The sequence below is a fragment of the Anomaloglossus baeobatrachus genome, chromosome 7 (assembly GCF_048569485.1).
Source record: "Anomaloglossus baeobatrachus isolate aAnoBae1 chromosome 7, aAnoBae1.hap1, whole genome shotgun sequence".
NCBI classification, from domain to species: Eukaryota; Metazoa; Chordata; class Amphibia; order Anura; family Aromobatidae; genus Anomaloglossus; species Anomaloglossus baeobatrachus.
In genome coordinates, this window is record NC_134359.1 from 12,199,559 (window position 1) to 12,212,321 (window position 12,763).

A 12,763-nucleotide genomic window follows, 5' to 3' on the forward strand; every position below is an offset into this window, starting at 1 on the left:
GTACCCACCTGTCTACATGCCTCAGCCACCCTGCCTGCTGTACCTGCCTGCACCTGTGTCCATATCTGAGTCTGTTTCCTGTGCTGGGGGTTAGTTCCCCTGTCCCAGTTACTGCCCTGGGGGTGGTACTTGGCATCTGCCTCGAACAGGTGTTAAATCAAGCCCCTACCTCTAAGAGTATTCCCAGGTCCCCCCTGTGGTTCAGTGGGTCCACTCCTGCTCACCGACTCCACAACACTGGGCATGAGAGTTACATTAACTCACCATAGAGCTGGATTCACATCTACTTGACTCAGCATTTATTATCCTCCATGCTTCAGCTTCTTTCTAGTAGGTGTTTATCTCACCCCATAGCTGGATTCACAGTTACATTGCTCAGAACTGATGAAAGATGTCCTCCATACTGCCGCTGCTTCTTTCTAGTAAGTGTTTAATTTCCCAAAATGCCGACGTGGATCAGTCAGACAAAAACAGATTTGTCACATTAATTATGGGTCTGTTATAAACAGGAGATGTAACATTAATGAGAACAATCCTGGTGACTAAACTCACTGAGTTATTTTTGCACCGATTGCCGCTCAGTGGAGCAAGCTGCAGGAGGCACGAGGATCCCATCAAACAAATGCCGGTAATTTTTGGTGACACCCATCACTTACCGCTCAGTGAATTTCATGTATTCCATCTTTTATCAGTGCAGATCCCAGCGAGTCTCCGCTTCTGCCCAATTTATAGCTGTTTAGCCCTTAAAAGTTGCTTTGATTATTGTTACTGTAGCAAAATACGACACATTGTGCCAGTAACATAAAAACATGAATAAAAAGGAGGAGGATGTGATGCACGCGGGTGGGAAGGAGAAGTGATGAATCCACCATCTGCTTATTTCTTATAAATTATGGATGACTAAAGTTACAAACAAATCAAAGGCTTCGGGGCATCTCCGATATGATGAAGACGTTCACAGGATTTATAGCAAGATTTGTGAAATTTGTATTTTAATTTACAGATCTTAAAAGCCATCGCAACAGATCATCAGCAGAGAACATGTAAATGAAATATTAATGTGGACACATCCGGCACCAAAAGGAGAAATAGTACTGGAAAAGAATCAAATTTGTTTAAAAATTCCTAAAATTGATTCTACCATTGATACGTTTTTGAAAATTCTATTTGCACCAATCCAGCAAAATGGCAGCAGCAGGCCAAGGAATATATTGCTGGATTTAAAAGGGATGCAAAAAAGTAAAAAAAAACCAAAAACAATAAATAATCGTCCTCCCCTCTCCCTTTACCTGTCTCTTCTGCCGCAACATCTTGCCGGACCTCTGCTGACTTCCTTAGAATTAGGGCAGTCCGTCTATTTTCACCCAGCGAGCGCAGCTCCCCAGCTGAGTACAAGGTAAGAACATCAGGGAGCTGAGTGTAAAAGTAACAATGGCATTCTTGTTTTTGTTTTTACCTTTTCAGTAATGGTTTGGCAGAAAATATTTTAACAAAAATGAAATTTTTTAAGTTTTTTGACACATTATTCATCTTCAAGACGTAATTACTTTCACTAAAAAGCTCAAATCTCCAAATATTATTTGTATTATAGTATTATATTCTGTGAAATGCTTGGATCAAACATTGTCACCTAACACGTGAGTGACCGCGGGTAAATCCAGATATTTTCATATTCTCACCTGCGAATTAAGCCCAAAAGTCAGGATGGGAACAATCAGGCTGAGGATGGGAGAATAACCCTTCATTATGTACAAATGATCATTTTTGTTTATGCGCTCTGGGGAAATTTCACCACAAACCTAAATTTTATAAATCAGTTTTGCTTCAGGAAGTGATGTTGTTATTTGTTCCAAATAACTCGTCTATATTTGGCATCTTCTGGACACCGCCATCTTCTGCATCTTCTGGACACCGCCATCTTCTGCATCTTCTGGACACCGCCATCTTCTGCATCTTCTGGACACCGCCATCTTCTGCATCTTCTAGACATTGGCATCTTCTAGACATTGGCATCTTCTGCATCTTCTAGACATTGGCATCTTCTAGACATTGGCATCTTCTGTATCTTCTAGACATTGGCATCTTCTAGACATTGGCATCTTCTGCATCTTCAAGACATTGGCATCTTCTAGACATTGGCATCTTCTGCATCTTCTAGACATTGGCATCTTCTAGACATTGGCATCTTCTCCATCTTCTAGACATTGGCATCTGTCACGCTCCCTATGCCTCGGCACCGCTCCTTACCCGCTGATCCGGTCGCACCATCCCGGCACCGCTCCGTACCCACTGATCCGGCCTCACCGTCATTGCACTGCTCCTTAACCACTGATCCAGTCCACGTGTCCACCGGTCATGGCTGCCGCTGCCGCTCGTGCTCTCCTGTGTCCTGCTCCTGGTCTTATGAGTCTGACTCTGAGTCTTAGCCACATGGTTCTGTATAGGACCAGGCCGCGCCCACTCTCCTGGTCTTATAGGCCCAGCACACCTGCAGCAGGAAATGACATGAGGCTGTGCTGGGCCTATAAGACTGACCTATCCATGTGGGCGGCGCCTGATCAACGTGTCTTGAAGCCTTGTCTTGTGAGCTAGGTGCTCAGGTCCTCTTGTGCCGTGTCCTGGACTACTGTTTGTCTTTCCTACCCGGCACCTGTACCAGTATATCGTACAGTCTTAGGAACTCCGTGACCCCAGTGACTTTGTTCTTCCCGTCCCCTGTGGGACGCGGCTCCCGTCCCGGCCACGCCAGTGCTCCGGCTGCCGTGTACCCTGCCCCCCGGTGGGGTGCTCAGTCCAGAGGATCCACCTCCTGGGTCTACCAGTCCTCCCGGTCCTGACAGCATCTTCTCCATCTTTTAGACATTGGCATCTTCTCCATCTTCTAGACATTGGCATCTTCTCCATCTTCTAGACATTGGCATCTTCTCCATCTTCTAGACATTGGCATCTTCTCCATCTTCTAGACATTGGTATCTTCTGCATCTTCTAAACACTGGTATCTTCTGCATCTTTTAAACACTGGTATCTTCTGCATCTTCTAAACATTGGCATCTTCTCCATCTTCTAAACATTGGCATCTTCTGCATCTTCTAGACATTGGTATCTTCTGCATCTTCTAGACATTGGCATCTTCTCCATCTTCTAGACATTGGCATCTTCTCCATCTTCTAGACATTGGTATCTTCTGCATCTTCTAAACACTGGTATCTTCTGCATCTTTTAAACACTGGTATCTTCTGCATCTTCTAAACATTGGCATCTTCTCCATCTTCTAAACATTGGCATCTTCTGCATCTTCTAGACATTGGTATCTTCTGCATCTTCTAGACATTGGCATCTTCTCCATCTTCTAGACATTGTCATCTTCTCCATCTTCTAGACATTGGCATCTTCTCCATCTTCTAGACATTGGTATCTTCTGCATCTTCTAGACATTGGTATCTTCTCCATCTTCTAGACACTGACATCTTCTGCATCTTCTAGACATTGGCATCTTCTCCATCTTCTAGACATTGGCATCTTCTCCATCTTCTAAACATTGGCATCTTCTGCATCTTCTAGACATTGGCATCTTCTGCATCTTCTAGACATTGGCATCTTCTCCATCTTCTAGACACTGACATCTTCTCCATCTTCTAGACATTGGTATCTTCTCCATCTTCTAGACATTGGCATCTTCTGCATCTTCTAGACATTGGTATCTTCTCCATCTTCTAGACATTGGCATCTTCTGCATCTTCTAGACATTGGCATCTTCTCCATCTTCTAGACATTGGTATCTTCTGCATCTTCTAGACACTGACATCTTCTAGATCTTCTAGACATTGGTATCTTCTCCATCTTCTAGACATTGGTATCTTCTGCATCTTCTAGACATTGGTATCTTCTCCATCTTCTAGACACTGACATCTTCTGCATCTTCTAGACATTGGCATCTTCTCCATCTTCTAGACATTGGCATCTTCTCCATCTTCTAAACATTGGCATCTTCTGCATATTCTAGACATTGGCATCTTCTGCATCTTCTAGACATTGGCATCTTCTCCATCTTCTAGACACTGACATCTTCTCCATCTTCTAGACATTGGTATCTTCTCCATCTTCTAGACATTGGCATCTTCTGCATCTTCTAGACATTGGTATCTTCTCCATCTTCTAGACATTGGCATCTTCTGCATCTTCTAGACATTGGCATCTTCTCCATCTTCTAGATATTGGCATCTTCTCCATCTTCTAGACATTGGCATCTTCTCCATCTTCTAGACATTGGCATCTTCTCCATCTTCTAGACATTGGTATCTTCTGCATCTTCTAGACACTGACATCTTCTAGATCTTCTAGACATTGGTATCTTCTCCATCTTCTAGACATTGGTATCTTCTGCATCTTTTAGACATTGGCATCTTCTCCATCTTCTAGACATTGGCATCTTCTCCATCTTCTAGACATTGGCATCTTCTCCATCTTCTAGATATTGGCATCTTCTCCATCTTCTAGACATTGGCATCTTCTCCATCTTCTAGACATTGGCATCTTCTCCATCTTCTAGATATTGGTATCTTCTGCATCTTCTAGACACTGACATCTTCTCCATCTTCTAGACATTGGTATCTTCTCCATCTTCTAGACATTGGTATCTTCTGCATCTTCTAGACATTGGCATCTTCTGCATCTTCTAGACACTGACATCTTCTCCATCTTCTAAACATTGGTATCTTCTGCATCTTCTAGACATTGGCATCTTCTCCATCTTCTAGACATTGGTATCTTCTCCATCTTCTAGACATTGGTATCTTCTGCATCTTCTAGACATTGGTATCTTCTGCATCTTCTAGACACTGACATCTTCTCCATCTTCTAGACATTGGTATCTTCTGCATCTTCTAGACATTGGTATCTTCTGCATCTTCTAGACATTGGCATCTTCTCCATCTTCTAGACATTGGTATCTTCTCCATCTTCTAGACATTGGTATCTTCTGCATCTTCTAGATATTGGCATCTTCTCCATCTTCTAGACATTGGCATCTTCTCCATCTTCTAGACATTGGCATCTTCTCCATCTTCTAGACATTGGCATCTTCTCCATCTTCTAGACATTGGCATCTTTTCCATCTTCTAGACATTGGCATCTTCTCCATCTTCTAGACATTGGCATCTTCTCCATCTTCTAGATATTGGTATCTTCTGCATCTTCTAGACATTGGTATCTTCTGCATCTTCTAGACATTGGCATCTTCTGCATCTTCTAGACATTGGCATCTTCTCCATCTTCTAGACATTGGCATCTTCTGCATCTTCTAGACATTGGCATCTTCTAGACACTGACATCTTCTGCATCCTTTAGACACCAGCCCCTTCTGCGGTGACGCCCCTGACTATATCAGGGTGTCACAGGGGACTGCATCATCTCTTTCTATGATACAGGACCCACCCGCCATGGTTCCAGGTTCCTGAAAACCAGTATCACTCCCATCAGCACCACAAATCCCAACCATACCTTACTCCATGTCCTGTCAGACACACCAGTGGGTTGGTCTAGCTGGAAAAGGGCCACCCGCCTAGGGGTCAGGCAGACTGGTGGGAGGGAAGGAAGTCAGAACAGTAGTAGCCCTCAGAGAGTGAGGAGCTGGGTGTTGTAGCTCCCTGGAGTGACCTAGGATGGGTCACAGACGGTGATCCAAGACTAGAGGAGTCGGAGATCCGGTCGCAGGGTATTGGGAGAGGGTGCCAGACTAAAGGCCACTTTACACACAGCGAAATTGCTAGCGATGTCTCTGCCGATCGCACCACCCCCCGTCGTTTGTGCGTCACGGGCAAATCGCTGCCCGTGGTGCACAACATCGCTCAGACCCATCACACATACTTACCTGCCTAGCAACGTCACTGTGGCCGGTGAACCGCCTCCTTTCTAAGGGAGTGGTTCGTTCGGCGTCACAGCGGCGTCACTAAGTGGCCGCCAAATAGAAGCGGATGGGCGGAGATGAGCAGGTGGAACATCCCGCCCACCTTCTTCCTTCCTAATTGCAGGCGGCCGCAGGTACGGTGATGTTCCTCGTTTCTGCGGTGTCACACGTAGCGATGTGTGCTGCCGCAGGAACGATGAACAACCTGCGTCCTGCAACAGCAATGATAATTGGGAAAGGAACGACGCGTCAACGAGCAACAATTAGGTAAGTAATTTTGATCGTTAACGGTCGTTCCTGCGTTTCACACGCAATGACATCACTAACGAGGCCGGATGTGCGGCATGAATTCCGTGACCCCAACGACATCTTGTTAGTGATGTCGTTGCGTGTAAAGCCCGCTTAAGTCTTGGAGGACGGTCGGCACCGGAGAGTCCAGTAACCGGACCGGTACCGAGCATGGCGGGGTACTGGACCCTAGATCAGGGAGTAGCTTCACGCAACCTGATAATTAACCTGTGGAGGATAGTCTCTTTATGAACTTTCCCCAAGAGCTCAGAGATCGAAGGCATCAGCACAAAGAGGGGGATAGGGCTTTCCAGCTTATGCAACCCATTGAGATCTCAAGTGCCAGCCATCGAGAGCACAGCTCCACTATAGATAGGGAGCGGGACTCCGACAGCTTCAGGCCAAGGGGTCACAAGAACAACTACATTTGTGCCTGGAGGCAGGCTCCGGACCATTAAAGTGATACTGGTGGGAGCGGACACCCGGACGGGCTCCCCAAAGTGGCAGTGTTACCCAGAGACTTTGGTTTACTACAGTGTGTGCACCTGCTTCATTAGCTGCATCTAACCTGAGTGAGTACCCTGCCCCCTCCCTGCATCCTGCCCAGCAAGCCTCCACAGCACCATCCACCAACCCTGCAGAGCCCCGGAGCCTCCCTACCTGCGGAGGGAACTGTCACCTAGCTGCCCCCACGTCATCCGCCCCGGTACTCCCTTTGGCAGCGGCGGTACTCCCTTCTTACCACAACCCGCAGGTGGCGTCACAAACTAATCCCCTGTAAATATCCCACCTTTTTCAATCGAGGGGCCGCTGAGCCCCGAGTCCGGGGACCCTCGAGCCACAGCAATCCCGGATCCGAGCAGCTCGTCTGCTTAGGGGTAGTACACTGCACCTTCTGCACGTTCTGGACACCGTTAACTTTGGTGTCTCCTGAACTAATGTTTAGGCGTCATAACATTGGTGGCTAATCAGTGGAGGAGCAGAGAAGTATCCGTAGAGTACAGGGCTACGCTGTTACTATTGCTTTAATCTTAAAGATAAAAGGATGGCCACCTTAAGGCAGGGCAATAAACTAGCACAGACATGGGGGTCACATTGTCATCCGGGGGCTGCTTTCATGCATGTAAGTTTTTTTTCCATGAATGCAATAAAAAAAAAATATAATCATAAGTGGACACTAATCTTATGTAAGGAATTTAACTTTAATTTTTTGGGGAAAGTTGTCTTCCCATTCATGACATGTTTTATACAGTACGGCTGCGTTATATAATGTATAAATGCCCTCATTCTCATCATCTCAATGTCCGGAGGCAGCAGAAAAGCTCGTTACTTTTACAAGTTCTTCTGCTGAATCCTTTACATTATAGGATATGAATTTTTTATAATAGAAAGCAGCGTTCTTATTCTTCACTTTATAGCGAAAAATGCTTCCAAATCTTTTCTAAAAGCAAAAGTTCATTCAGGCCACTCTGATAAAAAACCTCCGTATTTTCATGAAAAACTCTGCTTTTTCCCCCGATTTTTCTACATTTTAGCATATTGATGGCTTAGAAACCATCAAAGCTGTGAATGCGCCGAGCGTCGCTCTGCATTGTAAAATGTAGTAACCTGTAAAACTTCTCGTTTCCAAACAGCCGCCGCCTGCGCCTAATAAATATTAAATATTCCCATTACAGTAAATGCGGCTCCGCTGTTCCTCCATCTCGGTGTCTTCCGATGCCTAGTAACAGCTCGGCTCAGCACCCATTCCTGCTGCATCGCACCACCCCGCGCCGCCCCGCGCCGCCCCGCGCCGCCCCGCATCGCACCACACCGCACCGCAGCTCACATCAGCTCAGCTTCTGCTCTTCACAAAAAGAACCGATTGCAAGTTATTTTTACAGTTGGGTCAAGTTTTATATATTTATACAGAATAGATTCACTGCAGAGAAAAGAGGAGACTGAAATCTCCATCACATCTCCACCAACAAAGAAACAAGCGGAAAATCGCTCCTGGTATATATTGTCAAATTCATTATCAGAAGAGAAAGAAAACTGATACATTGATCAAGAAAGGCGGGATTCCAAATCACCCAGAAAAACAAAGGAAAAATTGCACAATTTCATCAAAGGCATCTATAATGTGATCAATGTGTGTCCTGACATCCCATAATGTAATCAGTGTGTATGACCACACGTGCTTGTATGTATCCGGACATCCCATAATGTGATCAGTCTGTATGACCCCATGTGTCTGTATGTATCATGACATCCCATAATGTGATAGGTGTGTATGACCCTACATGTCTGTGTGTATCCTGGCATCCCATAATGTAATAAGTGGGTATGACCCAACGTGTTTGTATGTATCCTGACATCCCATAATGGGATCAGTGTGTATGACCCAAGTCTGTATGTGTCCTGACATCCCATTATTTGATCAGTGTGTACAACCCCACATGTCTGTGTGTATTGTGACATCCCATAATCATGTAATAAGTGTGTATGACCTAACGTGTCTGTATGTATCCTGACATCTAATAATGTTATCAGTATGTATGGACCCAGTGTTAGTATGTATCCTGACATCCCATAATGTAATAAGTGTGTATGACCCCCTCGTGTCTGTATGTATCCTGACATCCCATAATATGATCAGCATGTGTCCTGACATCCCATAATGTGATCAGCATGTGTCCTGACATCCCATAATGTGATCAGCATGTGTCCTGACATCCCCCAATGTGATCAGTGTTTAAGACCCCACGTGTCTATATGTATTGTGACATCCCATAATGTGATCAGCATGTGTCCTGACATCCCAAAATGGGATCAGTGTTTAAGACCCCACGTGTCTATATGTATCGTGACATCCCATAATGTGATCAGCATGTATCCTGACATCCCATAATGTGATCAGAATGTATGGCTCCAGTGTTTGTATGTGTCCTGACATCCCATAATATTATCAGTATGTATGACCGCACGTGCCTGTGCGGCACTACTTGGCGGTATCTGATGCATGGATACTAAAGCCCCAGTAATATTCGGGTCTGGGGTCGGTGCGCGCCGGTCGGTGCTGCCTTTGTCTTTCTCGTCTTGCTGTGAGCATAAAAGGGTTACGCTCGATACGAATCTGAACATGACTCTTCCCATTGACTTCAAAAGATGATCAATGCCAACAACTCAGACACCGGAAACCTCGGCCGCGCTAAAGGGGCTAAGAGTTGTGACTTGAGAAATGAAGCCGGTGCCTCGTCTCAGCATCGGGTCCGGAGGTGATAAACCTGATAAATACATAAACTGGTAAATATGAAGTTTCCAGTCACGGATGTGTCTGATGCGTCTCCTGGACAGGTGGGATCACACAAAGGATCCACAGCACTTTCTGGAGGACGGGTCTTTGATACAAGATTTCTCTGATGTTAAATCAAACAATGAAACATTAATACAAGATCAGAGGAGCAGAAGAACCAAAAGTATGTGCACCCTAAAGACCCAATACCCTGGAACCTTTTACAAGTTTTCTCAGATAGATTCAGTTATTTATTAAGAAAAGAAAATCTTAAAAATTTCCTAAATTGTAGGAGGATATTGTTAAATGTAATTGTGAAAAAAAAACAAAAACACAAAATGTGCAGAAATCTCACTGGAAACATTTATTTGACGATTGACAACTCCAAGGAAAATCTCCATGTTCTGAAAAAGTTGTTCTGATGTGAGCTCTCCTAGTCTTAACGTGTGAACTCTCCTAGTGTTCAGGTGTGAGGTGTCCTGGTCTTCTGGAGTGAGGTGTCCTGGTCTTTTGGAGTGAGGTGTCCTGGTCTTTTGGAGTGAGGTGTCCTGGTCTTCTAGTGTGAAATGTCCTGATCTTTTAGTGTGAGGTGTCCTGGTCTTCTGGCGTGAGGTGGCCTGATCTTCTGGCGTGAGGTGACCTGGTCTTCTGGCGTGAGGTGGCCTGGTCTTCTGGCGTGAGGTGGCCTGGTCTTCTGGCGTGAGGTGGCCTGGTCTTCTGGCGTGAGGTGGCCTGGTCTTCTGGCGTGAGGTGGCCTGGTCTTCTGGCGTGAGGTGGCCTGGTCTTCTGGCGTGAGGTGGCCTGGTCTTCTGGCGTGAGGTGGCCTGGTCTTTTGGAGTGAGGTGTCCTGGTCTTCTAGTGTGAAATGTCCTGATCTTCTAGTGTGAGGTGTCCTGGTCTTCTGGCGTGAGGTGGCCTGATCTTCTGGCGTGATGTGGCCTGGTCTTCTGGCGTGAGGTGGCCTGGTCTTCTGGCGTGAGGTGGCCTGGTCTTCTGGCGTGAGGTGGCCTGGTCTTCTGGTGTGAGGTGGCCTGGTCTTCTGGCGTGAGGAGGCCTGGTCTTCTGGCGTGAGGTGGCCTGGTCTTTTGGAGTGAGGTGTCCTGGTCTTCTAGTGTGAAATGTCCTGATCTTCTAGTGTGAGGTGTCCTGGTCTTCTAGTGTGAGGTAGCCTGGTCTTCTGGGGTGAGGTGGCCTGATCTTCTGGCGTGAGGTGGCCTGGTCTTCTGGCGTGAGGTGGCCTGGTCTTCTGGAGTGAGGTGGCCTGGTCTTCTGGCGTGAGGTGGCCTGGTCTTCTGGCGTGAGGTGGCCTGGTCTTCTGGAGTGAGGTGGCCTGGTCTTCTGGCGTGAGGTGGCCTGGTCTTCTGGCGTGAGGTGGCCTGGTCTTCTGGCGTGAGGTGGCCTGGTCTTCTGGCGTGAGGTGGCCTGGTCTTCTAGTGTGAAATGTCCTGATCTTCTAGTGTGAGGTGTCCTGGTCTTCTAGTGTGAGGTAGCCTGGTCTTCTGGCGTGAGGTGGCCTGATCTTCTGGCGTGAGGTGGCCTGGTCTTCTGGCGTGAGGTGGCCTGGTCTTCTGGCGGGAGGTGGCCTGGTCTTCTGGCGGGAGGTGGCCTGGTCTTCTGGCGTAAGGTGGCCTGGTCTTATGGCGTGAGGTGGCCTGGTCTTCTGGCGTGAGGTGGCCTGGTCTTCTGGCGTGAGGTGGCCTGGTCTTCTGGCGTGAGGTGACCTGATCTTCTGGCGTGAGGTGGCCTGGTCTTTTGGCGTGAGGTGGTCTGGTCTTCTGGCGTGAGGTGGCCTGGTCTTCTGGTGTGAAGTGGCCTGGTCTTCTGGCGTGAGGTGGCCTAGTCTTCTGGCGTGAGGTGGCCTGGTCTTCTGGCGTGAGGTGGCCTGGTCTTCTGGAGTGAGGTGGCCTGGTCTTCTGGCGTGAGGTGGCCTGGTCTTCTGGCGTGAGGTGGCCTGGTCTTCTGGCGTGAGGTGGCCTGGTCTTCTGGCGTGAGGTGGCCTGGTCTTATGGCGTGAGGTGGCCTGGTCTTATGGCGTGAGGTGGCCTGGTCTTCTGGCGTGAGGTGGCCTGGTCTTATGGCGTGAGGTGGCCTGGTCTTCTGGCGTGAGGTGGCCTGGTCTTCTGGCGTGAGGTGGCCTGGTCTTATGGCGTGAGGTGGCCTGGTCTTCTGGCGTGAGGTGGCCTGGTCTTCTGGTGTGAGGTGGCCTGGTCTTCTGGCGTGAGGTGGCCTGGTCTTCTGGCGTGAGGTGGCCTGGTCTTCTGGCGTGAGGTGACCTGGTCTTCTGGCGTGAGGTGGCCTGGTCTTCTGGAGTGAGGTGGCCTGGTGTTCTGGCGTGAGGTGGCCTGGTCTTCTGGCGTGAGGTGGCCTGGTCTCCAATTATTAAGTAGAGGGTGACAACAATTTTGTCCAGCCCATTTTTAGAATGTTGTGCCTTTTTTGTGTTGTGCCAATACACAAAAAGGAAATAAACATGTGTATAGCCATGGGCAAACGTGTTGGCCCCCTTAAAATTGTTCCAGAAAATGAAGCATTCCACCCAAACAATTATTGCAATTACACGTCTTGTTATACTCATGTCTATGTAACTTGTGTATACTGGAACAACACAAAAAAACTGAGGAAAAAAGGAAAATTAGACATAATTTCACACAAAACTCTAAAAATTGGCAGGACAAAACTGTTGTTCCCCTCAGCTTAATATTTGGCTGCGCCCTTTACCCTCTGGAATAAATCCCTTCCATCAGTGGGCACGGTCCCATAGTAGCGGTGTACTTTCCTCTGTGGCAGGTTTGCTGCTGGCGGTGCTGTGACCGCGGGTCTTTTTCATCTTCATGGCGGAGCCTATGGCAGAGCACAGTATCTTCAGACCGGCTGCAGGAGGCGAAACGCCGTGCAGTAATTAGTGCCCGGTGATGACAGAACATGTGACAGGCCTTTATATCACGTAACATCCTCAGATACCGCGTACCTAAGTGTAGGTGACGGTAACAAGCTGAAAATGGCGCAGCGGGGGGACGATGTACACGATAATACAATCAGCAGCGGAGGCTGCAGACGGCAGGGAGGTCCCCGAAAATGTTTAATTCACAAAGAGCAGAAATCACTTTTAACGAGAGCCTCTTGTGGCTTCTCCGCAGTCGGCTGTTTGCTTTTATATGACAGTAAATCACATAATGATCGACGGATCCAATAATCATCCGTGCAATGAATGAGAAAACCTGGTGGACGCAAATTCATACAGGGGGAGGACGGGGGGGGGCTCTGATCAGTCACATCACATCGTCAGCGAGGTACAA